We start from the raw sequence: 26,722 nt of genomic DNA, 5'->3' as shown, positions 1-26,722 counted from the left end.
AGCAGCCGTTACAGGGTCCTGTTTGTCCTCAGATTGGAAATGCGGAGTGCATGTTAGAGTTACCCTGTAGGACTACAAAATTAAGTAGTGCTGGGGGGAGAGGAGGGTGGAGAGCATGTGATGTTCACCTCAGAGAGATTAACAAAGAGGGGCTATTACAGTGCCAGCAGAAGACATCCTTCTGTGGAAGTCTCTAGCCAGGAAATACTTAAAAAAGCTGTCCCCGAGAGCCAGAGGAATGCCCGATAGGTCTGTGCTATAATTGATTGCCCAGATACGAGTGGAAGAGCAGTTTGGAGAAGGGAACTCGTACGTGAGACGGGTGTGGTGTAGAGAGGGAAACGGGAATTTCCTGACTTCTGTTTGCAAAGCTGAAGTGTGGAAGGAATTTTAGACATAATAGGTGGAAAGAAGGACTGACATTAATAGGTAGTTCCATTTAATATTTTTTTTTTTTTTTTGCACTGCATCCTCCTGCTTAGTGTTAGTTGAACATCAGTTGAAGCAGTACAGAGCTTGTTTGGGAACTGGAGACATTAAGCAGAAAGAGAGCGCGAATCTGATTAGCTGTGCTTCTCATGCATTAAGCAGAAAGACGGGCTGAGATGTGATTGCAAACAGATAATGGTAGCAGGCTCCTGAGGCACCACCACAACCCGGCGTGTGGGGTGATGGATCCAACCATGCCATAGAACCATTTCTTGTAATTGAAGCCGCTTGTTTTTCTGTTGCAGTTTCCATTTTATTTTCTAATTATCCTCTTCATCGCTGTCTGCCGTTTTGAGCCTGGACACATGGAGTGGCTCAGCCCCCTGGAATGTGTGCCCTGTTGAGCACTTCTGCCCTGAATAGTAACCGTAGCTCTGGTAGCCAAACCAGAGGGAAGAGGTGCCAAAGCTTGAGGGTCCTAGCTATTTTCCCCCTTATTTCCAAGAATAATGGAAGGAACAGCTGCTGCTTTTGCCGTGCCGGGAAAGATGAGTCCTGGCATTGCATGTAAAGCTCTTGACTTCCCTTTTAAAAGCGTACATATTGCAGTCTGGGAGGTGGTTCCTAGTGACCTGAAAAAAGGGGCATGTATCGGTACTGCTTACAAGTAATAAATGGAATCTTCATATCCGTGAAGGCCTTGCTTCACCAGCCACTTTCTCAGCCCAGTAGCAGAGGTTCTGGGGCCACTTCCGGTCTGTGGCCTCTCCTCCACTTGGAGCAAATGCAGAGAAAACAGACTGGCAGAGGCTTGGCCAGCGCAGGCTGGAATTGGCACTGCTGTCAGAGCATCCAGCATCCCTGCTGGGGCGTTTTCTGTGTTGATGTGATGACCCTTTCCCCAAAACAACCTGCTCGCCTTTTTCCCCATCCAAGGTTTTCACCGATTGAAAGCCTAAATAACCATTTCCTAAACTGATGTGGACTGAGGGAATGCAAAGGGAGTGGGAAGAGCGGAGCTCTCCTTAAAATGTCTGAACAAAGCAGAGTACCAAGAAGCTCACACGCGTGTGTGTACATGTGTATTTTAAGGCCAGAAGGAGCAGGTCAGAATGGTGTTTCTGTGACCTTTTCTCAAGTGTGTCTTGCCTTTCCTGCCAGCTGCCTCTCCGTACCTGTCAGGGGACTTCCACTTCCTTCCTGCTGACCTGCAGGGCTGCAGGCAGCTTCCCTGCCCTTGTGGCAGCTCCCAGCTCTGGCTCTGAGCCCAAGCTAATAATCCTGACAGATTTTACTGGCTTGTGCTCTGCTCCGTGTCTTGCTGTAGGGGAGACGGTGCGCGAGGTTGTGGTTTGCATGACTTTTGGCATTACACTGGCCCTGGGATTCCACCCGGCAGCATCTGTGTGAAATCCAAACCTCGTAATAGGCACCGACTGAGCCTCTACCAGATCCGAGCCTCTTGCTTCCCTACCTGCAGGTGACCGGCCAGCACAGATGTTGTGCAAGCACACCTTCTAATTGTCTCTGGCTGTCAGGATGATTGCCAGCCGTATGGGTTCGGGTGGAAGTAGGAGGTGTTGATAGTCGGGAGAGGAAAAATTCATCAGGTAGCAGAAAGGGTAATGAAGATCTCCTCTCACCACTCTCCCCACGCATCAAAGCACACTTAAAAAAAATAGAGCATTCATCTTTGACCCCCATTAATGGCCGGCTTGGTCTGTGTAAGAGTTTTATGAGTCTGCCGCTGCTCCCACAGAGTTTAATTATTTAGAGCGTGAGGTGGAGGTTTGTGCTTTCACTGCTGATGGTCCAGAGTTCAGGTCCTCCTGATGGGCTGGAGGGTGGTTACAAAAGCTGGATATGCAACCGCTTGCTCTGAGGAGGCAAATGTAGGTGCAAGCTGCAGCTGTGCAGCCCTTGTCGGGGCTGGAAGCATATCCTTCTCTTTTCCTGCAACCTCACGTGACTGTCATTTGAATTCAAGGTCTCTGTCCTTATCTTCAGGGTACTTAATGGTCTGGGTCTGAGATACCTTAAATTGACTACCTGAAGCTGCCAGGCAGAAGCTGCTTCTTGCTGAGCCTAGAGATCCCCAGTCAGTGGTGGAGGCTTTAGGTGCTGGTGTAAGACTCTGACAGTGACACTTGAATTAGCAGTCCTGTTCCCCGTGGTGGCCTGTCTTTGCCTGCCCTCTTTCTACTAACAGCCCCCTCCTGTTTCCCCCAGCTCCTCCAACACACTGTAGCAATCACTTTTCCTACTGTAAGATCCCATCTTCCAGCCTGCTGCTCCCTTCCATTTGCTCTACGTCAGCTTGGTCTTGCCTTCCCTACTTTTCCCCATCCAGCTCTTCTCAGCTGTGAATTGTCCCAAGGCTCAGGAACACAGAACAGATGTAAGGAACAACCGACTGAGTGACTCATGTGCCTGGAGACCTTTGTGCAGCTTGCATTCCCAAACGGGCAGCCAGCCACCTAGACCAGAAGTGATTCCTAGCTGTCTTGCTGACCATTCAGCCAGGGTTCCACTTCTAGTGGGAAGATGCCCAGCTACAGGTCAGTTGACTGGGATGTAGGCTGGTCTGATGTGTCAGCTGGCCATCTGGAAGGGTCAGACTGGCGATGCTGCCCTTCTGGCCACTACTGGAATGGGTAGATTCCTCTTGGGGTTACTCCGCCTCTTATGTTGGTGGGTCCTGAGGGCTTTCACTGCTCATAAGCGCCCAAATGCAACAGCGGCAGCTGTTCAGGGCAAGTAAGTGGTTGCTTGTTTCAGAGCAGGAGTGGTCGATATTGGTGAGTCTGGGTTTGGCTGATAGCAAATGAATTTATGGGTGGACTGGGAAGCCTTGTTTGACATGGAGGGTTCACGCTGTTTCTCGTACTGTGCCCATCGATAATGAAAATGCCTATCACAGCAGACACTGGGCTCGCGCGTCACCTGGTGCACTGCTGCTTCTGAAGGCTGAACTCGTTGTGCATGCTGAGGCTCACTTCTGTACTTCTGAGCTCAGGGACCACTTGAACCTTCACCTTCTCACTTCTACTCTCCTGCCATCTCCTTGTACATGCTTGATCTCCCGTTTTCTGCTGTAGCAAGAGCCTGTGCAGGCTCTTGGTTGCATGCCAATGGGCTCCTTATGCGATCCCTATGAGGTCCGAAACGAAAAAAATGAGACTAACACTATAGCTGAGGAACCAGGAGTGAGAGGGGAAAGGCAAAGAGAGGCTTATAGAACATATTCTAACCTGTCACCATGAGACAAGGCTTGACTTGATCGCTTCACTCAGTCCGTGTGGATGCGTGTTCAAAGAGGGACCTTTTCTTACACTTGCTTGGAAAATGTCGGTGTGTCTGCCAGCCCACAACACTTTGTGAAGCACTTTTTGTCTAATAACCACATCGCTGTGCTTGAGCACCCACCCTGTTTGCCAGACCTGGCTCCCTGCGATTTCTGCCTCTTCCCAAAGATCAAATCGTTGTTCAAAGGAACCCATATTTTGTTGGTAGAAGGCACAAAACTGAAAACAATGGAGCTCCTCAACAGCCTTTCAGAAAGTCATTGTGGAATTCCTTTGAATATTGGCAGCATCGCATGCAGACATATGTCAGCTCAGAAGGGAACTGTGATGAAGGTGATGGTCATTGATTTTCTTAATTTGTGAAGAGTTACTGGCACAGTCTCATTTTTTTTTTTGTTGGATCCCATATTTACCCTGGTTGATCTCTTCCCACTTCGTTCTCTATTCCTATTTCATTTCCTTTGGTATGGGACTGACATTCCAGTTATGCTGGGAGACTGCATTGAGTTGAGATGGCAGAGGGTGGAGGGGAGGAAGGAGCTTGTCCTGGTAGATGTGAGTTTCTGCCATCAACTCGATGAACTCGGTCTTTATTGATTATTATAGATGTATTATTATTAGCTGGATCTGCTAGACAAATGCCAGGTGCTCTGTGTCCTGCCTCCTCCATATTCTACTCTGTTTCTCTATTTTTTTGTCTCCCTGAAAATTAATAGGATTCTGTCCGTTGATGATTAAAACATCGCCTGGAGTTTTGGAATGGATCAGATGCGTCAATCAAATGTTACCACATTGCACCCAGAGAGAGGAATGCCATCCAGCTGGGGGTAGGGTCTGTTTTTTCTTTGCCCCCATCAGTGTCTAGAATTACTGGAAACCTTCCTGTTTTTTTAAATGGAAGAATTTTTAAGAGAAAGTACTAGCTTCCAAAATTAATTACTTTATTGTGTGAAAAGTTGACTGGTTTTTTTATTGGTATGAAGTGATATTGTACCTTCATATTTTTGATGTTATTAATAATTTTGAGGCTTTGCAGGGCTCTGTTAAAGAAAATATTTTAGTAACTAATTCACTTATTTTGGGATAGAAACGTGGTGTTTTAAATGAAAAGTAAATCTATTTGGATTACTAAGAAAGATGAAAGTAACTCAACTTTTTTAAAAAATGTCAAGAGTTCAGGTTGTTTGTCCCAGTTCTAGAAATTAATGTAAAATGGACTTAATACTCCTGCATAAACTGTTCCCCTTGCAGTAGGGGAGAGGAAGCAAACGGATCAGAAAGAAGCCACAGCTCTCTGAGTACAGCTCATGGGAATGTGGCTGCTGTGGCAGCAGGTATAGCAGGATCCTTGGAATGAACAAAAAGGCTGGGGAGAATGTGTATCCGGACCCTCGCACAGGCTTAAAGCACAGGGCGCTGCCTGAGCAGCAAAATGAAGTGACTTTTTGGCTCCTTCCCACTTGCTAGTGCACGGGTGCCCATTATCCTCTCGCTGGTATGCCACTTGGCTCTTTCAGCAGAGAGGTTGCAGAGGCAAAATACTTCCCTGGCTCTCAGAAGCGGGATGGACTTTGCAGGTCAGGCATGAGAAGGTTTGTGGTAAGGTTTGTGTCCAGAAGTAACGCTGTTGCAGTGCTGCTTGCTTAAAATTGGAAGCCCCTTACGCTTTTTGTTGATTTCCTGTTCTTGTTAAAATTGCTTTCGCTTTAGAAATGAAGGGTCTTAAAGCAGAGGGGTTTGACAGAGCATGCTGCAGAATGATCCTTTTCTCCTCAGTATGTAAGTTTCCTGAATGAATGATTTTAAAGTAAAATAATATTTCCCTGCAGAGGCTGCTTCTGCAAAGTCTTTAGGCTGTCACAGCAACAGCGAGGCTACGCGTGCAATATTAATAATTTATGTGCGTCCCTCATTTTGGACCCTTGTCAGTCATTTCAGCCTCGGCGGGCTGGGAGAGATGAGAAAAGCACGTATATGTTTTGCTGCCGTTCTCTCTGCATATCTTCTCAGGGTAGGCGAAGGATTTCAGTCTCCAGAGAATGTCTATCTGGAACCTTTTAGCAGTGCTAAATTTACAGAAATAATACCAGAAAATAGCATAGCGGTGTCTCATTTCAGCCCTCTCTGCACAGGGCTGTACTGCTTTCATTGGACGTCTGCAACAAGTGTGGTTCAGATGTTCGTGAGCTTTGCCTGGTTGCAGTAGGTGAGGGAGAGGTGAACCTTTTATGGATCCCTTCTGTGGGATGAGCCCAGCCAGGGTTTTGCTGTGTGTATAATCAGCTCCAAATGTTCTTGTAGAGCTGCAGCTGCGCGTAGCTTTCTTCAGAACTGGGCTTCGTGTCCTCGATTCTCTGCCTCACCCACTTCTAAAGGGAGTGAGATGGTCAGGTAGTCTGTGTGTTTCCTGAGCAGGTCTTGCTTGACGTGGGGAGCAGAAGACTCTGAGCCAAATGAACACGACTCTTCAGAAACAAGGCTGGTGAGTGGATGTCACCAGAGAATTCGTCTGGTTTAAATACGAAGCGTTAGTGTGTCTGTGCTTATGCTGAATTCTGGAGTTAGCTGTTGCAGGCTTGCACTTGGTATTAGCAGTCATCTGAACACCTTCCAGGTTAGTTGTCTACTAGGTACTTCTTCAAATCATGTTGGGAGTGCAGCACTGTGTTTTGGGGAGTTTTGAGGGGCTACTGGTGTAGCGTGCATGAGCCAGTTGACGTGTTTCTGTGAGTCTGTGTTCTTGCAGGCAGGTACTGAACAGTTTGAGTTAGGCTGGTCTACAGCGAGTGTCATTCAGCAAGCAGTCTGTTTTCATAAGTAGTCTGCAGGCAGCTTGGGAGTTGGTTCCCATCTGCTGCTGGTGGTCCAAAGTGGTTGTTTTGATCCAGGATGACCCCCATGGGTTCTGTGCTGCTGGGTCATGGATGGATGGATGGGACTGCCTAGGAAAGGAGAATGTTCTGCGAAGAATTTAATCTGTATCTTAAGCTTGAAATAGCTTTACTGATTTCTAGAATAATTGTTGGGGGAAAACTAATATTTCTTTGGAACTGGATGATATTGTTTCAAATTCTGGTTTTGAATGTCTTGGCTTAGAAAAATTTTGGCTCAAAAATTGCTGCGTGTTCGCGGAAGGATCTGCAGAAAGATTAACGGATAAGAAGAAACTTGGTCTAATTGTTTTGTGTTGCACTCGTTAAAAGATCTTTTCATTTGAGACTGAATTTTTTGCCATGCTTTGTACCTTTGTAGTTCGAATATGCTCTACTCCTGGATTCTCTGTATTGTTAAGTTTCACTGAGCACTTGCTTCTACAGTTTGAGAAAAACAAGATGTAACAGAGTTAAGGTTTCTTGAACTTGAATTCCAGTGCTTGAATTGCATGGCCAAATGGCTTGGCTGCTGGTGAACGGTTGTAGTTCAGAAAGAGACTAAGATGCCTTGTTGGACTTGAGATGTCTTAGGTGCAGTAATGAGATGATTTTTTTATTCTTTTTCCTTTTTTTGTACTGATAAGGGGCCAGAGCCTTACTTCTGGCTCTACGTTTATATGCTTCATCTAATATACATATGCATTTGTAACAAAAGACTTTTTGTGAAGCAGCACTGATTTCTTCTGCAAAACAGAGAGAAATGGGAAGCTGAGATGGAAGACTTTCTTTTTTTTTTTTTTTTTTCCTGCCCCCTTCTCTCTTCTTTTTACAAGAGTTGCTTTAAATAGGGAGCTGTTCAGCAGGTTGCAACCAGAATTCTATAATAAGATGTCTGTGCGTTTTCCCTACTTTTTCACATGCAAAGTTGTGGCTGTAATTATATGACAGCTGCCCTCTTGGCTGACATGCAGCAGATTGAACTGGGGATCTCCAGAGCTAAAAGTGTGAGCTGCTACTCTGTGAGCTAAAGCTCTATAGCTGGAGGCTGTAATGATCTATATCCTTCGTGACTGAGTGTAGAAGGGAGCTGCAAAAAGCACTTGCTGAGTTATGGTGCGTGCAGGGTACTAGCTATGTACGTGGTTCCTTCTCGGGTGTACTGGAAGCTTTCTTTAAGTGCTTTGTGATAATCGTACAAACTGTTGACAACTCATGGGTGCTTTAAAATGACACTCCATTTCGAAGCCTTTCTACTTTAAATAAAATAATTTTACTGGCCTGCTGGTCAGGCACGGGCTTTTGTTGCTGTATGTGTATGGTGTGTTGAGCGTGAAGGGACCCTGATGTTACTGAGGTCCTTCAACTCCAGTGTGATGTAAGGAATTGTTAACAGCACTAAGAGCAATATGAAAAATTCCACAGCAGCAGTGACCTTCAGACAGATTTGCGTTTATGCTTTGCCATTACAATAAGTTTTTCATTGATGGCATGGTGGGGGCTTTGTAAAAGCAAAGGAAGGAGAAGCTGGAATTGTTGGAATCTCTCCTCTTTCCTAAGGACCAGGAAAACCTGAGCAGTGCCAGAGTTTGTCAGGCTGAGGAAAAATGAAGGGAAGCAGAACCATATGGAGCTTCACGAGTAGTGTCAGCCGTGGGTAGCTTCTGCAACCAGCGTTGTGGGAGAGGGGGAAGTGTGTTACAAGTTGAGACATTAACTTTGAACTTTGTGATGTTCTTAACACCTCCTTCCCCCCCCTCCATCCTCAAACAAAACAAAACAAAACCAAAAAAAACAAAAAAGGGAGATAGACATCTGCTAGCTTTAAATGGGACAAAATATGTGTTTGTGTCAATCTGCACAGTTCAAAATCAAGCTGATCTTTCCCCATTCAAAAAAAATATGGAAAGATGTTTAAGGGAGGCAACTAACCATTAAGTAAAGTCAAAACTGAGGCAGTCCTCAAGGTAAACTTCCTAGTTAGTACTGGTCCCGTGTGTCAGAAGCTTACATGATACCGGATAGATTATTAAGAATGAGACTCTCTGCTGTAAATTAAGACCATTTCCATATGTGTTAGGTCATGTTGTATTACACAAGTCTGACCATGCTAAATCATGGTTTAGTTAGTGCCCTCTGATCTAGTCGCATCCTCCGCTGCCTTTCTTTGCATGAATTTGTGCACACAGGGTTAGCCTAAAGATGCCTATAGCACGCCCTAAGAAATTCTTATTTCCTCACCTCCCACCTCACTTTCCTGTCTTGTAACACCACTGTCATCCCATCGCTTGTGTGCATGCAGCCATCGGTAGGACTGTGGTGTAAAAATGCATCAGTGACCTGATGTGGGGCAAAAGCCCCATCCCTCTGAATGTGTGAAGCAACCAGGCTTCACTGATGTAGTCTGGTGCTGCCTTGCAAGCAGCAATGCTGTCAGAACTGGGGAGGGGATGTTGCGGTGGTGGTGGAGGGAGTTTTTTAAGTCAGTGTTTCCTCCTGAAAGAGGCATCTTGTGATCCTGACCCCATCAGACCACCTCACCGGTCCTGGGATTCGATTCTCTACTACCTGCCCCATCACTCCTTAGAGAGACAGTGGGATGGGGCTTACCCTGCTTCCCGTGAAAGCCTGTTCCATAGCCTAATAGACTTCACTGTCAGGAGACATTTCTTGATTATGCTTTAATCGTGGGTGTCAAACTCCTGGTCCCTGGGTTGACCTTAGCCTGCATCAATACAAGCGCCTTCCTCACATGCGCTGCCTGGAGCCTGCCTTCTACTTCTCCTCTGGCATTTATTGCAGGCCTTTTTCAGCTGCCAGCAGCCGTACCATGGCTCAAATTCCCCTGTACTTAGTGCCGCTGTTGGAGGCCATTGCACAAATGTAAAGCTGGGAGCCCACAGCAAGGGCCTGAGTTGTGATCCGAGATGGACAAGTCACTGGGAATAGTTCTGCAAGAATGCAGGCTGCTGGTGAGTGTGTGGATACAGGCTGAAGCTGCGTTTGTGCGCTATTCTACCTTGGATAGAGCCACGTCCAAGGAATCTTTTACAGCACAGCTATCCCCTGACCTAATTACGGCACTGTCACACTCGTGAGCGTAAGACTCTAGTATATTCCTGCAATCAGTTTAAAGTTGGGCTCTCAATTTCCTTTAGGTGACAGAGTTTGAGCCATCTCTGTTAAAGCAGCTAGGAAGAGCAACCCAGCCAGGCTGTTTGTGAGGCTGTGGGAATACCAGATTTCCCAGTGAAGACTGTGCATAGTGTATCCAGTTTGGCAGGCATGGGGAAAGAGTCTGTCTTGCTGTCTCTTCAAGGGATGGCTCTCTCCCATGGCTGATGGCAGCTACTGCTGGGTTGCGGTGGCCGGCTGTGGGAGGTGGATGGGTTTCCTGAGGAGAAGAGCGTGCACCCAGCTGTGTCACAGCCCTGGTATGCAGGATAGTCTGGATTTGCTAGAAGAGTTTTGTTTTCCTTCTAGCCCATAGCTTTTGTTTTGCACATGTGGACTTCATCCAAGAGTTTGCTCTCTTCCACATCTCTTCTCTTTGTTGCCAGTTGCTGAACCCCCTCCATCCCTTGTATTCCCTTTCCAAGGTAGGATGAGTAAAGAGGGTTTCAGTGCTGTGGAGGCGAATGTATCTTCGACTTGTATCATATCATTATGAAATTAGCGCTATTTTGTGGTCTGTTCCTAGTACGGTCAGACATTTTGCTTACTCTCCTATCTGCTTCTGTGATATCAGTAGACCTCATTATATCATGTCTTTTTATAGAATGGATGTAATTATTCCAGAACCAGAGGGTGTATGAACTGTTCAGATAATGACCCGCTACACTGTTCACAATCAGAATGCTTGTGACACCAGAGATCTGAAGTAGCTTCTGTGCTCTTTCTCCTGATTCCCTCTTCTGCCCCCAGGCTGGACCCCTCTACGTTGCCGTCCCTGCCTCTGTGTCACCCAGTTCATGTCCTGACTCCCTTCTGCTCCTCACTGTTCTGCCAGGGAGTTTCTTCTGGGGTGTCCCTGCACAGTCCCTGCCATGGGTCCACATCCTCCTCCTCACTCCTCGGAGGTCCTTGCCTGCCTCTCATCAGTGTTTTACTATCGTTTGGCTCTTCTCCATAGCCTTTCCTGACTGTACTGCTTGCTTCCCGTTCCCAAGGGGGAAATAAAGCTTATGTCTCAGCTAGAGGTGCATAAAACATGGCCACACTGTCACCAGTTTTTGGGTTTTTTATGTCCTGTTCGGCTCAAGTCATCCCTTTCCAGTTAGCCATGCATGAAGCATCCCTCTTCCCTTATCTTTGTTTCCATGGGGTTTGCATGCAATGGCTTGCTCTCCTGGGGCCAAGTGCTATGCCTGTTGAATTCGAGGGTGTAGTTTTACGAGTGTTGTTTTCAGCAGCCCCTGCTGCTGCCGCTGCTCCTGAGTTGCTTGTTCAGCTGTGCCAGTGCAGCTGAATGTGCTGCTGCACACTGAACTGGATCAGGGAATTGATCTGGATTAAAGTAGCCAGGGTGGAGAGGAAAGCTGCTTAACCCAGCGATTTGCCCAGGGAAATACTTGAGAAACTGCAGTCTAAGGGCACTTTGACTTGATAGCCCTTTGACTAACAACCCCCTGGTATAAAAATCCCTTGTTTAAATGCAGAGTTGCTGCCTCCCACCCTTCAAACTCTCCTCCCAGACTGGCAGTAATACCAGCAGCCACCTGCTTCAGGCTTAGAGCAGCTGCTGCAGGTTAAGATGTGCTGTGCAGCTGCTCTGGGAAGCATGGGCCATGATGCTCTTTGGAAGGGTTGAGGGCCCCTGGAGTAAAAATGGATGTGTGTCCAAAAGTGTGCAAAATCATCCTTGTTGTGCAAGCATCTCAGACTTAGAAAAAGCTTCTTGCTTATCGTAATTGCTGATCTAGTTTTATTAATGAACCCTTAGCTTTATTAATGGTGCAAGGGGTTGCTGTGTCATTGAGTTTCTGGGAAATACAGCACACCTCTGGAAGCTGACTTGAAATCTGAAAAGGTTTGCTCCTGCCCCGCTCTGCAGGACACGTTTAACCTGCCCCATCCCTCCCGAGCCACATGAGTGGAGCTCTGCCTGGTGGCTCCACTCCTCATCTTCCGCTCGGCTTTCACACACCCATCCCCGCCTGATGTGCTTCCAACTTTGTGCTGTCCTGGGTTTAATTTTTGTTTAAGATCTTCGTTCCTTTAATGACAGCAGGAACCGAAGGCTGTTCTCTGTGGGGCCTGTGGTGCGCGGCTGTGCTTGAGGTAATGAGACTTGATGAAAACCTCTTGTTACTGTGGCGAGATTTCTTCCTTCCTTGCATTTAAGAAAAGAGGAGTGGGGGAGAGAAAAGAAAAAGTGACGGACTCTGCTGTGTATGTTAATATATTTTTAATGGCTTGCATGTGGCTAGCTGACGACTTTTTTTGTCCAGCCCGCGAGAAAAGCGGAGCAGCGTGTTGTTCTTGTGCCTCTTTGAGCTTAGCCAGGACTTGAAATGGGAGAGAGGGAACGTTGAGTGAAGATTTCTCAGCAATCCTGATGATACAGATGAAATCTGCTAGAAATGGAGGGGGGTTGGCAGGGAGAGGAAGAAGATTGGATCGCAGATACCTCCTCCCCCTCCCCAAATCTTCCTCTTTTTCTGGAATATTCTACCGTCTGCGATCATCAAGAGAGCTACTGTCTCAGACTGTGGTATTTCTACCAGTGGTGAAGGGAGAGATTTTTCTGAAATGATTGCTGTGTTTCTGATGAGAAACAAAAAGGTTTTACACTGCAATGGGGAACTGGGGAGAGGAGAGAGCTTGTGGGGTTGCAGAGGGAAGGGCAGGGACACCAGGCATTTTTCCCTTCCAGCCTTAAAGTGCAAGTTAAGCTGCAGGCAGGATGAAGCTGGTGGTCTGAGTCGTCTCCCCGGGGCAGTTTGGGGTGTTGCTGCTTCCCTGTTCGAAATGCATGCAGAGCACTGGTGGGGCTGAGGGGCAGCCGGGCTGGGGCAGCTGTGGGTCTTGGGGGTCAGGAGCCCAGCGGCTGGGGCTGCGGTGCGGGATGGTGGGTCGGAGCAGAGGTGCACTCGTTATAGATGTGAGGAGGAACACAGCAAGGAGAGAGAGAGCTGCTGGTGAAGAATTAATGCTGCATAGCCCAGGTGAGAGGGGGAAGAGCAAGCAGCGAGGAGCTGTGGTGCTGTGTGCGCTGATTAGATAGAGCAGCTGGGACAGGGTGGCCCTGGTGGCACGTTGACAGGCTGGCTGGAAGGGGTATGGTATGGACCAAGGGGTGTGATGGACTGAGCCCACCTGCACAGAAGGGTGGCAGCTCTCTTCCATCCTTGCACTCTTGTTTTTACAAAATTCCAGTCAAAGGCAATGTAACCCTGGGGCAGGAAGGACAGAAAATCAGGTAGACGCTAAACCAGCGTTTTTGCTGATGCCAACAACTTGTTGTTCCTTGGGAAACAGCCACTGTGGCAGCTCTGTATCTCTCCTGTATTCAAGAACAAGCTTAGCTCTCCCTGTCTGCTCACTGCAGGTCTGTCCCCACCCAATATTGAGCCCCTGTGGTTCAGGGGCCTCCTCCAAGTGAGGAAGTCAGTGCATGAGAGACCTCCTCTTGTCAAGGCCGTAAAGGCATGCCAGCATCTGTTGAGGCAGATGCACCAATGGGGTCAATGTTGGGAGGAGGTTGGGATATCGTTTTCTTGAGTCCTTGCCCAGTCCTGGAGCAACATGTGTGAGAGTTGCCAGCAGTCCTCACCTGGCTTCTTGTTTCTGTCAAGTGACCGTGGTGCTGGAAAATGTCCTGCTGTAGGTGAATGCACCTTCTTGGTGACAACGTGTTCCTGAGGCAGCCTCCCAGCAGGGTCAAAGCTGTATTTACATCTTTATTTTTTTTTGTGGGGGATAAAAGTTTGACTATTGATTTAATTTTGGAGCCAAGGAACAGTGCTAGACTGGCAACTCTAGGGACATCTTTTGTAGCCTGCCCCTGCCAACATACCAGATTGCTGACTCCCAGCCAAACTGCCCCCTCTGATTTTTAAGTAGCACGAGAACAGTTTGTGGGAGATCTCTCCGAGGATACTGCAAGTTTCTTTGCGTTACAGGAGACTGGAAGTGCACATGGTGAGTTAACGACAGCTGACTGAAAGGATGGCTACTGGTTAGCCCGCACTGACTGGATTGCTTGGCTAATCTGAGCATACCCTTATTTAGATTTAAATTAACTTTCAGCTGATTTAGTAAAAATTGATTTAGTAGTAAGGCAGGCAAATCAGGAATATGTTTTCATTCTATATAAATTTTTTCGCACAGGATTTTAATGCCATTTTACCCGTCTGCTTCAAGTGCTTTGGCTCACCTCTCCTATGTGCCCGTGCAGGCAAGTCCTAGTTTTTGATGAGTATCCGCTGCTTTCTTAACCCAGTTTTCCAGCTGGGCTCAAGTTGCTGGCGGCATTGTGACTTATCCAAGAGCATGAGTGAATGTGAACTGGCACAAAATCAAAGCCAGAGACCCACCAGGCTCCCTGTCCTGTAAATTTTGGGTTGTTGAAGCCCTACTTTGCTTGAATAGCCAACAATAACAGTCAGCTAATACAGTCATATAGTATTATTTTTACTCGGGCCTCTACCATTGATAGCATGCTTATAAAACAAATGGAAGGGTTTTGTTTGTCTCCTGAAGCTGCTTCCTAGTGTCCTGTCCAGATTAGTTTTAAAGATGACCCAAGGGGAATGTTTGTTTTACAATTGGCTTGTGCCAATTCACCCCCCTCCACCTCACCAGGATGGATTTAAAAAACAGGACTGTCATCAAGCCTGATAGATCTAAGACTTCAATAAAATAATGCATGCCCTGTGTTTTAATTTTTAGAGGGGCTTAGTTAGGGAACCGCTGCTGAGGTGTAACCGATGTTTTTGTGAGCTCTACTACTCTAATTGTACGTAAGAGAGTTTTGAGTCTACTGGCTGTCTTCAGCTTAAAAGAACTGAATAAATACAAGTCTTGATATGGACAGGAGCAAAAGGAGGAGATAATTTTCTTGGTCTGCTGGTTGTCATAGCCTTTCAGCCCAGAAAAAACTTTCATCACTAGATGGGGAAGATGGAGGAGGTAAAGGGAGCAGCCAGAATTTTTGTCTTGACGTTCTTTATGTAGTAAGTTTTTAAAAGTAAAATAAAATCCCCAAACTAAAACTAAACCGAACCACAAGGTCACATGAACTGGTCTATTTTTAATTTTAAAGATTATTTTAAGGTCATCTCTAGCAAACTTCATGCCACAAGCCACTTGCTGTGCCATCCCCTGTACTGACATGTTTTGCCATAGCCCTGCTTTTCTGTAGGCACGAGGCCGTGCAACATGGATTTCTTGGTTTCTGGTTGTTTACTGAGGCAGAGCTGAAGCCACTGATTTGATTTCATAAAAGGAAGCCACTGGGGAGGGTCTCAGAAGGCCGTGAAGTCTCCTGCTGTTGTTGCACGCAGGTAAAAACGGGCATGTTATTTCTGGGTGGGGAAAGAAGTCCTGACTGCGTTGTTCGATTCCCTTACGCAGGAAGTGGGGCACACGAGGCTGACATGAATGCCCCTCAGGGTCCAGTGAGGGTGTCCCAACGAAGCAGCATGAGATTTGGTTGTTAATTTAATAATCCTTCACCCTGAGCTTGCCCCAACGCCTTTTCTCTCATTCCCGTTAGCCCTTCCCCCTCCTAGGGAGTCTGAAATCCCGTTGAGGGGAGTAGGGAATTGCAGCCTGTGAACTGCACCCGGCAGCCCGTGGTGGCGGTTGTGGCTCCTGCTAAATCAGCCAGCTGAGCACCTGCTGTCTCCCCGCACGGGGAACTGAGCAGCCAGCTATTTGTTGTTAAAGCGGCACTGTCAAAATAAAACTCTTGTTTTAAGCAGGCTCTTCCTGCGTTCCTGAATAACGCACTGGACTGTTAAACTAAATAAAATTTAAGAAATTGCGTTGGTCTCCCATTTGTAGCCAGAGGGGCTGGCCTCGAGCTTTGGGTATGAATTACCTACGCGCCCTGCAACCACAACTTTGAATCCCAGCAGGCTTGACTGAGCCCTGTGTGCTGAGATCAATAAATTGACTTCCCTGCAGCTTATTATGTGGGGCTCTTTCAGATGTGACCTTATTAAAACCTGGAGTCCTCTCTGGATGTTAACAACCCCATGGCTGTTTCCTGAAGTATAGGGAAGGGTGTTGCTGCCACATCCTTGGCAAAATCTCTGCTGAGAGGTGCACATGCCGGTTGTTCACCAAGCCTCAGGCATGACTGCAGCATGTTGCTGAGTGAACGGGTTCTTCTGTGAGGGGCATCAAAAGCAAATATGGGCCTCATTCTAGTGTAAGAGCTAAGGCTTCAGACAAGGAGGCTCTTCCCTGAATGGGTGGTTGCATGCTATGCTTGATTACATTGTGTTGTTGGTGACATTCCTATGGACCAGATCACCTAGGGAAGCTGTGGATGCCCCATCCTGGAGGATGGATGGGGCCTTGGGCAGCCTGGTCTGATGGGAGGTGTCCCTGCCCATGGCAGGTGGGGTGGAACTGGATGATCTTTAAGGTCCCTTCTAACCCAAGCTATGATTCTGTGATTTTTCATTTCAAAGCCCCCAAAATCCCAGCTGTATCTAGGCAGCTGTTGTATTTCATAGCCTCAGAACGTTTCCTTCCCTCCTCCTGACCTATCACTTCTTTTTTGCAGTGCCCTCAGAGCTGCTGCCTTCTCTTGTCTCCTCTTCAACTTCCTATCCTTCTTCTTCACGTGCTTGTCCTCAAGTCAACATCGAAATGCCTGTGTGCTCAGATGGGTGTCTGAAACTGCTATGAGGTGTTTAATATGTGGAGGACAAATTGACTTGCCACAGACATAAGGGAAAGAGAAGGGAGTGACCAAGCACCCTAGGCTGAGGCTTGAGCTAGCACCTGCTCTTTTCTTCCCTGCCTTCCAGCCTCCTGAGGAGGTTGGAGGTTTCTGCCAGAGTGTCACATCTCTTCTCCTGCTTATCTTCCAGCGCTCTTTTTTCCTGGCCCTTTTCATCCTTGATCAGAGCATCTTGGGTGGTGTGCAAATAGAGAACAGGCCTTTGTACCTGACACTGGCTCTTTTGTCAAGAGGGAAAGAGGAGCACTGTGGTTAGGGCACTGTCCCTGGCTTTGGTTCTGTTCGGATGCTTTGCCTCCTGCAAAATGGGGCTGTTGCAGCCCATGGGGATGGAGGATGTGTGCGCTTAGAGGCTGCAAAGCACTTGACAGAGGGAGAGGGGAAGGCTGGGGGATCTACAGCCGTAGAGCTGCCCCTGCCCGGCGGTAGCGAAGTGGAATTGGCACCTTGGGCTTTGCTGGGAAACAGAGTGAGAGCTAATAAAAGATCAGTTTCTAATCTTCTGTTTGGGGGGAAATGCTGAGCAGCAGCAGAAGCGCTGGAGCTGCTGATCTACGGATTGCTGTGGGTTGGCTTAGTCTCGTTTCACATTATAATGATTTTCTATGAGCTTGTGTGTGTGCGTATGTGTGTGTGTGTGTGTTAATGAAGGCTTTGGTTCAGTACAAGCTGTTATTACTGGACCGCGATTTCTTGGTCTCTTTCACAAGCAAGTGAATTTTCCCAGCGTCCTGCCTCTCTGTATGCACATGCATGCACATGTGTGTGCGCTTGGGGATCTTTCAGGATGGAAAGTGCAGTGGAAATGTAAAATACTATAATTATGTGCAGTGTTCATTTCTATTTTTGCTCTGCAGTCAGCTTGGCAAGTGGAACGATGTGTCTGGGCAGTCTCATATCTGATCTGATCTATTTGTCTGTGCTTTTTTGCATTGTGGTTTGCAGCCCTGCAATTGAAACCTTGAAGATTACTTAAAGATGGAATGAGAGTGTGCTTCCATTGAGCTTTGTAAAGGCCATTTCTTCTAGTGCAAAATAATGGGCCTAAATGACTTGACAGTGCTCCTTTTAAATCCACCACTTGGTTCTTGAGGGGGCGGGGGCGAGAAGGTAATGTATAGGTCTTACAGGAATAAAGCCAGTGTTTTGTGCTCCCCTGCGGCTCTGCAGCAGTAGCTCACTGACTGACCCTATTAGCAGAGCCGTGCTGTCATCGTGGGTGAGTCCGGTGTACGGACAGGGAGCTGAACAAATAGCCTGAAGTGAGGGGTTGCCAAGAGGCTATGGCAGCACGCGCCAAATGGGGAAAAAATGAAGTGCCGGTAGGGAGCAAAGGATACTTCCTTATAGCTCAGTGGTAAAAAAAGTATCAAGAATCTTTCCTTCTCTCCAGTTTCCTTTAAAGATGCAGTGGTAAGAACAACAGGTCCAAGGAGTTCCAGCGCAGACAATGCCACACAGCATAGGGAGGCAGGTGCAGGGTGCTGGAGGGGTGCGTTTCTCGCTGAGCCTCTCTGAGCATCACTCTTGGAGAAGCTGCAACTACTGCTGGAACCTTTTATGGATGAGATGTAGAGCCGAGGCCTTGATCAATCGATTGTTAAAGATCCCACTGCACTTTCCATGAGATGAGGGGACAATAACCTCGGTGTCCTGGCTGGATTCCAGTTCATTACTTTCTGCCTGTCTAAAATTTCCCCTTCCCCTCCCCCTGCCATTTATCCTGGAGAAGTTATCATTCGCTTCCTCTCCTAATGACTGGTGGGTAATACCGCTGGCACACAACTGATGCTTTTTTTCATCCTGGTGATGAGGGACTGATCCCTGTGATTTGGGGTCTTTGGGCTGAAAGGTGCTATGGAAACACAAGCGTATTTGGAGTGTACACATAGATACAAAAGCGTTGTTGGCTACTGTTCCCTTCAGCTGCCTTGGAACAGGTAAACAGGTTTTCCAGCTGCACCTTCCAGCTAAATCCAAGTCATCAATGCACCTCTATGTCTTCAGTGTGTGCCTGTGTATGTGTGTGTGCATGCAAGCCTGTGTCTTCCCCCCCACTTCCGTCTTGGAACAAGAAGAATGTGTCAAGCCCTCTGGCTGCAATCCAGGACTCTCCGTGGAACTATAAATCGACCCGTCAGGGAGGGGGAAAGAGATTAACGTTGGCCGTCTTCATTAGTGAGTCCCCAGAGGAAACTGGGTCTGCCATGAGCCGTGAATGAGACCAGCTGAGAGAGGAGGGGGAGAGCTTGCGGTTTTTATCACTGCCTCCAGAGACCCTGAAGGAGTGGAGGAAAAGAGCGCGATAGTGATGGTAGGATGTAAAATGAAGGAAGCCAGAGCTTTCCAGCACATCGCTCGCTCCCTCATTGGAGGGCAGGTAGCTGGTTGCTGCTCCTCCGCACCAATCCCTGACCCGTGAGCCCATGTGTGTGGCTGGAGTACTTGGCATGCTAATTGGGAGCAGAGAGGAGCGAGCCCAGTGGCGGTGCAATGCCCTACCATGCTAAACAAGTGCCAGTAATTGCATTCAAGGTACTTTCATTATGTCAGATTTTTCACAGAACCAGAAAAGTGCATTTATCACTAACAGTGTAATTCTTTGGCATTGCTCCGGGTGTGTGTGTGCTTAATTCCCTGTTCCTCTCCCCCTCCCCCCCCCCCCCCCCCGAAAGATGAAAGTAATTCTTGCCTGTGTTTCATTCTCACTTACACACTGGTTTTCACAAATAGCTTCTTTGAGCTTCAAACAGCACTCTCTCTTCCTCGCTCTGTTTGTTGTGTATGTTTGCACTGCCGGCTCATGCAAACACATGCATGCACTAGTGCACACGTGTACCAAATTGTTTTTTTTTTTCCAGGCTGAAAGAGGGTATGGAGACTGCAACTGCAGTTGGGAACGTTTCAGGTTCCCTTGTAAAGTCCCCTAGAGCCTGGATTGTGGTGGTGCTTCTACCAGTAAAATCTGGTTTAAGCTGGTAGTTGTCTTCCCCTCCCTGCTTTTTGCAGTGAGTGACGCAGGCTCGACAGCTCCCGATAGTGATGCTCTTTATTCACCGAGCAAGCATCACACATGCATTGTGGCAATACCAGCAACGCCTGCAAACCATTCCTACTAGGGTACCTTGCCGTGACCTGAGGGGACCGGGGAGAGGGAGGCTTCTTGTCTGTGCCCATGTGGTCCTTGTCACCTCTGCAGTATGACAACAAGAGAGCCAATTAGTGTCAGTTGTGGTGGCAGTTCTTACTGATGGGGACATAGTCCCAGCTAAGATGTGAACTGAGACATCATACGTCTTCTCACTCTGCCTCCCTGCAGGTCTCTGGGGGTAGGAGAGTCACACTTGGGAGCAAGGGAGCTCCTGAGAAACACAGCTGGTGCCTGCAGCCACTCCAGTTGCTGGAGGTGCGAGAGATCTTTGCAGGTGGTTCCCATTACCGATGTGCCTGGCACAGATCATAGAATCGTAGAATGGTTTGGGTCGGAAGGGACTTTAAAGGTTAACCATTTCCAACCCCCTGCCATGGGCAGAAACACCTCCCACTGGATCAGGTTGCTCACAGCCCCATCCAACCTGGCCTTGAACACCTCCAGGGATCTCTGCTAAAACTTGTTCTCTTTTCCCTCCCCTTCTCACCACTGCATTTTTGTTCTCTTGCTGTTTTCCCCTTAGACAGCTTACTGCCCTTAGTACATGCACAGCTTCCCTTCTCCGCTCTACCTTGATATCCGCGATTCCTTCATAAAACACCATGCAAGGCTTTGCCTTTGCCATTACACGCCCTGCCGGTGCGTAGACACCTTTGCTGTGGAATTTGTCAGCTTCTTCAGACTGTTTTCTGACTAGCACTTGCAACGCAGCTGTGACTTGCGGTTCTAGGCAGTTGGTATTTACAAAGTTAAATGCTGCTTCTTGGTAGTAAGTAAAAGTAATAATCCGTTTTTTTTTATTTTGGTAAACTTTTTTTAGTGTTTGTTTTGTAAAGACCGACCCATAGCTTATGGGCCCATAGGTTCAGGTGTTTGCAGGCAGAACTGGAAAAGCAACTAGTGATTTTGAAGTAGAAATGTGGGCAGGAAGGAGAACAGAAAGCTGGGGGAAAGTAGCTGATAGGCTGAGAGAGTTGGGGTTGTTCAGCCTGGAGAAGAGAAGGCTCCAGGGAGACCTCGTAGCAGCCTTCCAGTACCTGAAGGGGCTACAGGAAAGCTGAGAAGGGACTTTCTACAACGGCATGGAGTGATAGAAGGAGAGAGAATGGATATAAATTGGAAGGGAGAAGATTTAGATTAGACATTAGGGAGAAATTCTTCACAATGAGGGTGGTGAGGCACTGGCACAGGTTGCCCAAGCAAGCTGTGGATGCCCCATCCCTGGAGGTGTTCAAGGCCAGGTTGAATGAGGCCTTGGGCAGCCTGGTCTGGTGGGAGGTGTCCCTGCCCATGGCAGGGGGGTTGGAACTGGATGGGCTTTTAAGATCCCTTCCAATCCAAACCATTATATCATTCTATGTTGATGTGAAAGGAGAGCACTACTGGTGCTAAAAAGTGCCCTTTCGGGAGAGTCAGCCCCAAAGTTGGTCTAAAAGCCAGGAATCCTGCTGCTTCCTAGTTCCCCTTTACACCTCTCACTCTTCCTAGCAAAGGAGCACACTGTTGTTTTGCTATTCCTTGGAAGGAAAAGAAATAAATGATGATGAGTAGAAGGGTAACTGCTCTGTGGTGTGTCATAACAGAGCACCAGCTACAGTGTCATTAATGAACACGCTGATGGATGAGTTATTTACTTCATGGTCCAGAGGGAAGAGGCCACCTTTGCTGACACCCTCCTCTAAGCAATGTGAGGGCTCTGCACTGAGAGCAGTTATGCCATCCGCGGCGGCAAAATCCCCCTTTTCCTTGCACAGTTGGATGCCCTTTGGAAACCTCCAATGCAAGCCTGATCTTCCTTAGCTTGTGGTGTGGCCTGAGGTGGTTCGGTCTGCGAGGCAACCTGCTGCCATCCAGTCGCTGCTCCTGGGGGACCTCCGTCCTGGTGGGGGAGTGGAGGAGGGACAAGGGGAATGCAGCCTGCTGTGGGGGAGAAGTGCTGCGGTAGATTAAAGCAGCTGCTGAGGGACTCCTCCAGTGAAGCTTGAAATCAGATTGTTTGACAAACATCGTGTTAGAAGCACCTGGCAGGTTCATTTGCCCCATAGCTCCCTACCTCAGAGAGAAAACAAGGATTTTCACTGCTCCCAGAATTGCTTTACTCTTCCCTCTTCTCTTCCCTCGCTGTGCCCCAGAGGGCAGATTGCCTGTCCGCAGCGGGCACGGGTGGCTGCTGGAGGTGGAGGGTGATAAAAAGCTTTGAGAGCCCCTCACCCACCTCCCCACCCCCCTGTCTGAGAGACAGAGAACTTATGGAGAGGTGGGTTTGTTTGGTGTGATTTTATTGTATTTTTTCCCCCAGCTCTGATTTTTGTTCTGCCTCATTTGCATATTGTGTTTTTTTCCAAGCCTCTGCATCTCCTTTCTTCCTCCCCCTTTATTTTTTTTTAATTCTCTTCTCTCTGCTAAAGATTGCTCCCTAACTCTCAAATGTCCCTCCCCCGCCTCACTCCCCCCCACTGCATTTTTCTTTCATCCTTTGTTCTTGATTGCTTATGCCCGGGAGCAAAGAAAGGAAAAGGAAAGGATACCATCTCTCTGTGAAATACAGGAGAGAGAGAAAAGCAGGCAGGCAAAGTTGTCAGCCTGGCAGAGTGAGACTGAATCCATCTCAGGAACACGCTGTGTGCCTTGAACACACGGATTCATCTCCTCCATGATGCTTGCCACGCCAAACCATTTGGCTCCGGTCCTGCCAGCCCTGGATGGGACTTCCCTGCAGAAATGTTGCTTTTGGCATCTGCTGCCCCTGGGGAATGAAACAGGATTCAGGGATGGACCAATCCACCTGCCATGCTGGTCTAGGTTACTAACAAGGTCCCGTCCATGGTCCCCTCCTGGTCCTGGTCCCACTGTGAATCTGCTGTTTCTCTCTCTTGTGCAGGAGTGTAGATAATCATCTGAAATCTCTGTGCATGCTGGCTGATACATCGCATCTTCTCTTTCCTTCCATCTCCTCTCCCCCTGCATCAGCAGCGCTGCCATAATCTCTCAAAATCAACAGGCCATTACAGTCTGATGTAACTCAATGAGTACTCTGAGACAGAAATCCTGCAGTGTACTTAAAAATCCTAATGTAGAAACACAGCGCTGTCCTGCATTCTCCCTCCACCTCATTTTCTGGTTTCTAGTGTAAAATCAGCATTGTTCTGTGCCTGCACGTAGGCTTTTTAGCAGAGTGGATTGCTAGGCTCCAACTAGCCTTTTTTTTCGCCTTCAGCTCCCAGAGTCTTAAATACAGAGTCTGATCTTTTCCCCCCCACCCCAATCTTCTTCCCTTTTTTCCATTAGCTTTTTGGAGCAGTGACTTTCAGCTCATGCCTTGGGAGAGTGGAGTTCACAGAGACCTCACAAAGGGCCTCTGTTTCGTCTGCCTTTACCTGTCTGGCCTGTCCCTCGCCAGAGGAACACGTGCTTTTGTTGCTTAGACCCTGCAGGTGGGCAGTTCAGGTGAAGATGGGCCATGCTGGGTTTTGCACAGTAGAAATATTTCCCTGCTCTTTGTGTTGTTTCCCTAGAAGAGCTTTATCTTGGATGCAGCCCAACATTTCAATCCTTCTTCTTAGTCCCTTTCCCCAAGTGTTTGTTGTAAGCCACATTTCTGTCTGAGAGCGCCGTGATCCATAAGCCTTATTGGGAAGGGATATCAGCAGAGATAACCTGATTTTTGCAGGTTATTCCTGTTTCTCTCAGGACTCTTGTGTTCTCTGAGACCTAGGCTGCAGGTCGATGCAATGAGGCAGACCAGTCTTCGCTTCTGTATTCCACAGAACAGCATTTTTGGTGGTTATTTTGGTTACATAAGGTAAATGTGAATGATGGACAAAATTGCCGTATGAATCACGTCTGCTGTCAGCAGTTCTTCCAAGCTTCTCACTGTGGCGTCTTGCTAGGATTTGGGGTATCACAGTTCATGTGTCACTGCTCTTATCAATGACATGATGCTGTTAGTTAGTCTTTCTGACTTGGCCTGAGAAGGACCATCAATAAGTTGCCTGAGGTGGAATTCCAAAACTGGATGCTAGGCGATACTGTGCCCCATGGCTCCTCTCCAACCTGCCAGAGGTCTCAAGATGGGCATTGAAGCACTTACAAAAATTTGTAAGGGAATCTACATGGCAGAGAAAACAGTTAGTTTTGCTCTCTAGGATCCTGTGCATGTTGATGGTGACTTAGTCTCCTCCAAGAGCAATCTCCCTTCTTCTGTGGTCCCCTGGTGTTGACTAATTGCAGGCAGATGACAAAACACAAAATAGAAAATATGAAAGAGCTGCCAAAGCTGCATGGTTTTCATTAGCTGTCAGAAAGAGATGAGCGATTAGCAGACTCTCTTACCTATTCTGCCTCCAGGCCTAATCCAAAGCTCTTCTTTATGGCAAGACTAAAAATGTCAGATTAGTGATGAAGTCCCTTGTTCAAAGGAACTATTTGTGGTTCTTGCCAGTGGCAGAAACATCTGCTTTAACCAAGTAGTTCACCACCCAAAACTTCTCTATGACAGCATGGGTCCGTAAATTCTTCAGTGGAACCGAAGAAGCGTGGTCTTTGCTTCATGACCAAGGTAGAGTAAAGTGCCAGAGGCAAACCACCACGCTGCTTGCACCATTGACCCGTTTGGTTGGATATGCTGTTTTGGACAACGGAGCTGGCTGCGATGCTGCAGCTGAGACCACGTGTTGGTTGGAAAGTGAAGAACTACTCCGTTGTGGATAGTTTGGAGCAATGACCCCGAGTGAGAAGCTGCTCCTTTATTTCTCTGTTGGTTGTCTTTATTATATTTTGAAACGTGAGAGTCTGTAGTGCTTTATAACTGATTTCCTATCTGATACCACTGTGGATGTTTTCATTGTTCTTAGAAAAGTCTAATTGAATTAAGATACTGGCCATTTTTTTTCTGGACTATCAAAACAACTCCATGTGCTTTTCTCCTGTGGCTGCAGAGGCTGTGATTTGGCAAGGCCTCCTCTTGGGTGGTGTCTGCGTCTAAGAAACTTCCTCCGTGTCCAAGTATTCGGGGAGTCTCCTGCCAGAACTGCAGGCACTGGAGATGAAAATGAGGGCCCTCTCTGTTGATGCTTATCTCTACATCCAGCCAGCATGTTTTATAGCTTATCATCCACCGGTCCCAGTCACAACATTACAGCTGCTTGAGCTTCCCTTTTCCTTTATGTTGCCTTCTTTTCGTCCCCTACCTTGCGCTCCTTTAGGAAGAGCAGCTTTTTCTCTGGTTTGCTATGAAATCTGTCCTCTGGTTCGAAAAGCTCCTGTACTCTGGAAAAGACTTGCTGACCATCTCTGTTTTGTTGGTTCTCTCTCACATTTCTTATTCCACATATGAAAACATTCTGTTTTCCCTCTCTTGTCCCTCCTTGCGTTCTCTTCTCCTTCCATTGTAGGTATGAGTGCTTGAGTCAGTTGGGAATAGTCATTAAATGGATTATTTTAATTCTTTGGAAAGTGTTAGTTTGAACAGTAAAAAAAGTGTCTGTCTAAGACACAGCATTTCATACAATTTTCACAGGGAAAGGAATGCAGTGTTGTCCGGCTGCCCACAATATCCCCTGGCCTGCTGGCTTGGAGGTCCTCCTCTGAGCTAAAGCAAGGCTTTGCACCGGGGTGGTGGGCAGAGCGGTTTTTGGTGTCTGTGCTTACCAAAACAGATCCTGCTTCCCAGTCACGCCTGGGGAGAGCATGAGGAGATGCAGGGAGCACCAGTGTCTTTGTAAATTGGCTTTGTCACCAGGAGCCAGGATCCAGCTGTGCCTTCGAGCCCTCCCATAAGGAGGGGGAGGAGAGGCTTGTTTTGTTTGGTTTCCTTAAAACTTTGAGCGGGCATGTGAGCTACTGCAGCGTAATTAAGGCATCCTTACATCTGTTTGACTTCAGGAGCCAGCGTGTGATAAGTTTTTCCTGGAAAATGCATTCAAAAGGTGTCAGAGCGTGAAAGGGCAGGACTGGGTGGCAAGTTCTGATCCAGGTGCTTGTTGATACGATGCAGTACGTAATCTCTTGCCTAGCTGCAAGTTTGTATGAAGTGGTACTGGCGGTGCCATGGATGTGGTATCATTTACAACACGTGCAGCTCAGGGGAAGGAGAGAAGGCTTGCCATAACACTGGAGGGAAGGTACGGGCAAGGACTCAACACGCCGTGCTTCAAACCCAAGCCTGCCTCTGCTGATGGTGTTGTTTAGCTTCTCTGCATCTCCAGAAGAGGATGCACCAGAGGGCTGCCTTTTGTAACCTCTGGCCTTGGATATCTGTCAAGGAAGGTGGGAATTAGGCTTGAACCTTTCTGACTGAGCTGGAAGGTAATCAGATGGATAAACCCAAATGGAAGCAGGAGGCTTGCATTTAATGTGTACCATTTGCCGTCTGGAGTTGAAATCTACTGCTCAGAGATGAGGCAGCCTTGAGGTCTGGGTTGAGGGTTTCAGGGTGTTTGAAAGGGCACGGCTTTGTGGTGGGTTGAAGTAGATACAAATCAGCATGGTTGCCAAATAGAATGGACCCAGTTGCCTCCCCCATTCCCTATTACGGCTGGAAGTGTTCTGTGGTAAACTAACCTAGTAAAAACGTCATTTTCCAGCCAGATCTAGTCAGGGAAACATGCTGGGGAGGGGAGGAAGGAGGCAAGAGGGGCCTGACTGCCCCTCTCAACAGAAGTAAAGACTTGGATTTTCTCGATGTGTTATCTAACAACTTGTTTTCAGGTTCTTTAGGTGACTCATCTGCCTCTGCCCTTTACCCTCTTCCGTTATCCCCGTTCAATAGTATTTCCCAGCTTCACAAGGGTGTGATGAGGGTATCACGGGCTGTGAAGTGATCAGCTGCAACATGCACCGCACGTGTATACGTGTGTGAGAGGGAGAGAGACCTAAGATAGTCATCTGCGCTGGCAAAACCTCTGCGAGGCAAGAAATGGGATTGGCAAGGGCTGCTGACAGGAGGGAGCGGGCTGCCTTGGCACAGCCGGGTCTGCGCAGAGCTTTCCAACACGCTGCCCGGCCTGGTTGTGTTGTGCTGACCGTACGTGACTCAGCCGAGCGCTCG

General features: G+C 47.8%; 1 protein-coding gene across 1 annotated transcript in view; it reads left to right on the top strand.

Annotated features, from left to right (window-relative positions):
• Nucleotides 1–4,450: 4,450 nt before the first annotated feature.
• The window catches only part of TCF20 (transcription factor 20), a 123,959-nt gene continuing 101,687 nt past the window's right edge, over nucleotides 4,451–26,722 (top strand). The window contains exon 1 of the mRNA XM_054061193.1: nucleotides 4,451–4,561. The gene's annotated coding sequence lies outside the window, so the exon portion shown is untranslated. The remainder of the gene's footprint in view (nucleotides 4,562–26,722) is intronic.

Source organism: Cuculus canorus, chromosome 1 (assembly GCF_017976375.1).
Source record: "Cuculus canorus isolate bCucCan1 chromosome 1, bCucCan1.pri, whole genome shotgun sequence".
Taxonomy (NCBI): domain Eukaryota; kingdom Metazoa; phylum Chordata; class Aves; order Cuculiformes; family Cuculidae; genus Cuculus; species Cuculus canorus.
This window is presented reverse-complemented; position numbering and strand designations above follow the sequence as displayed.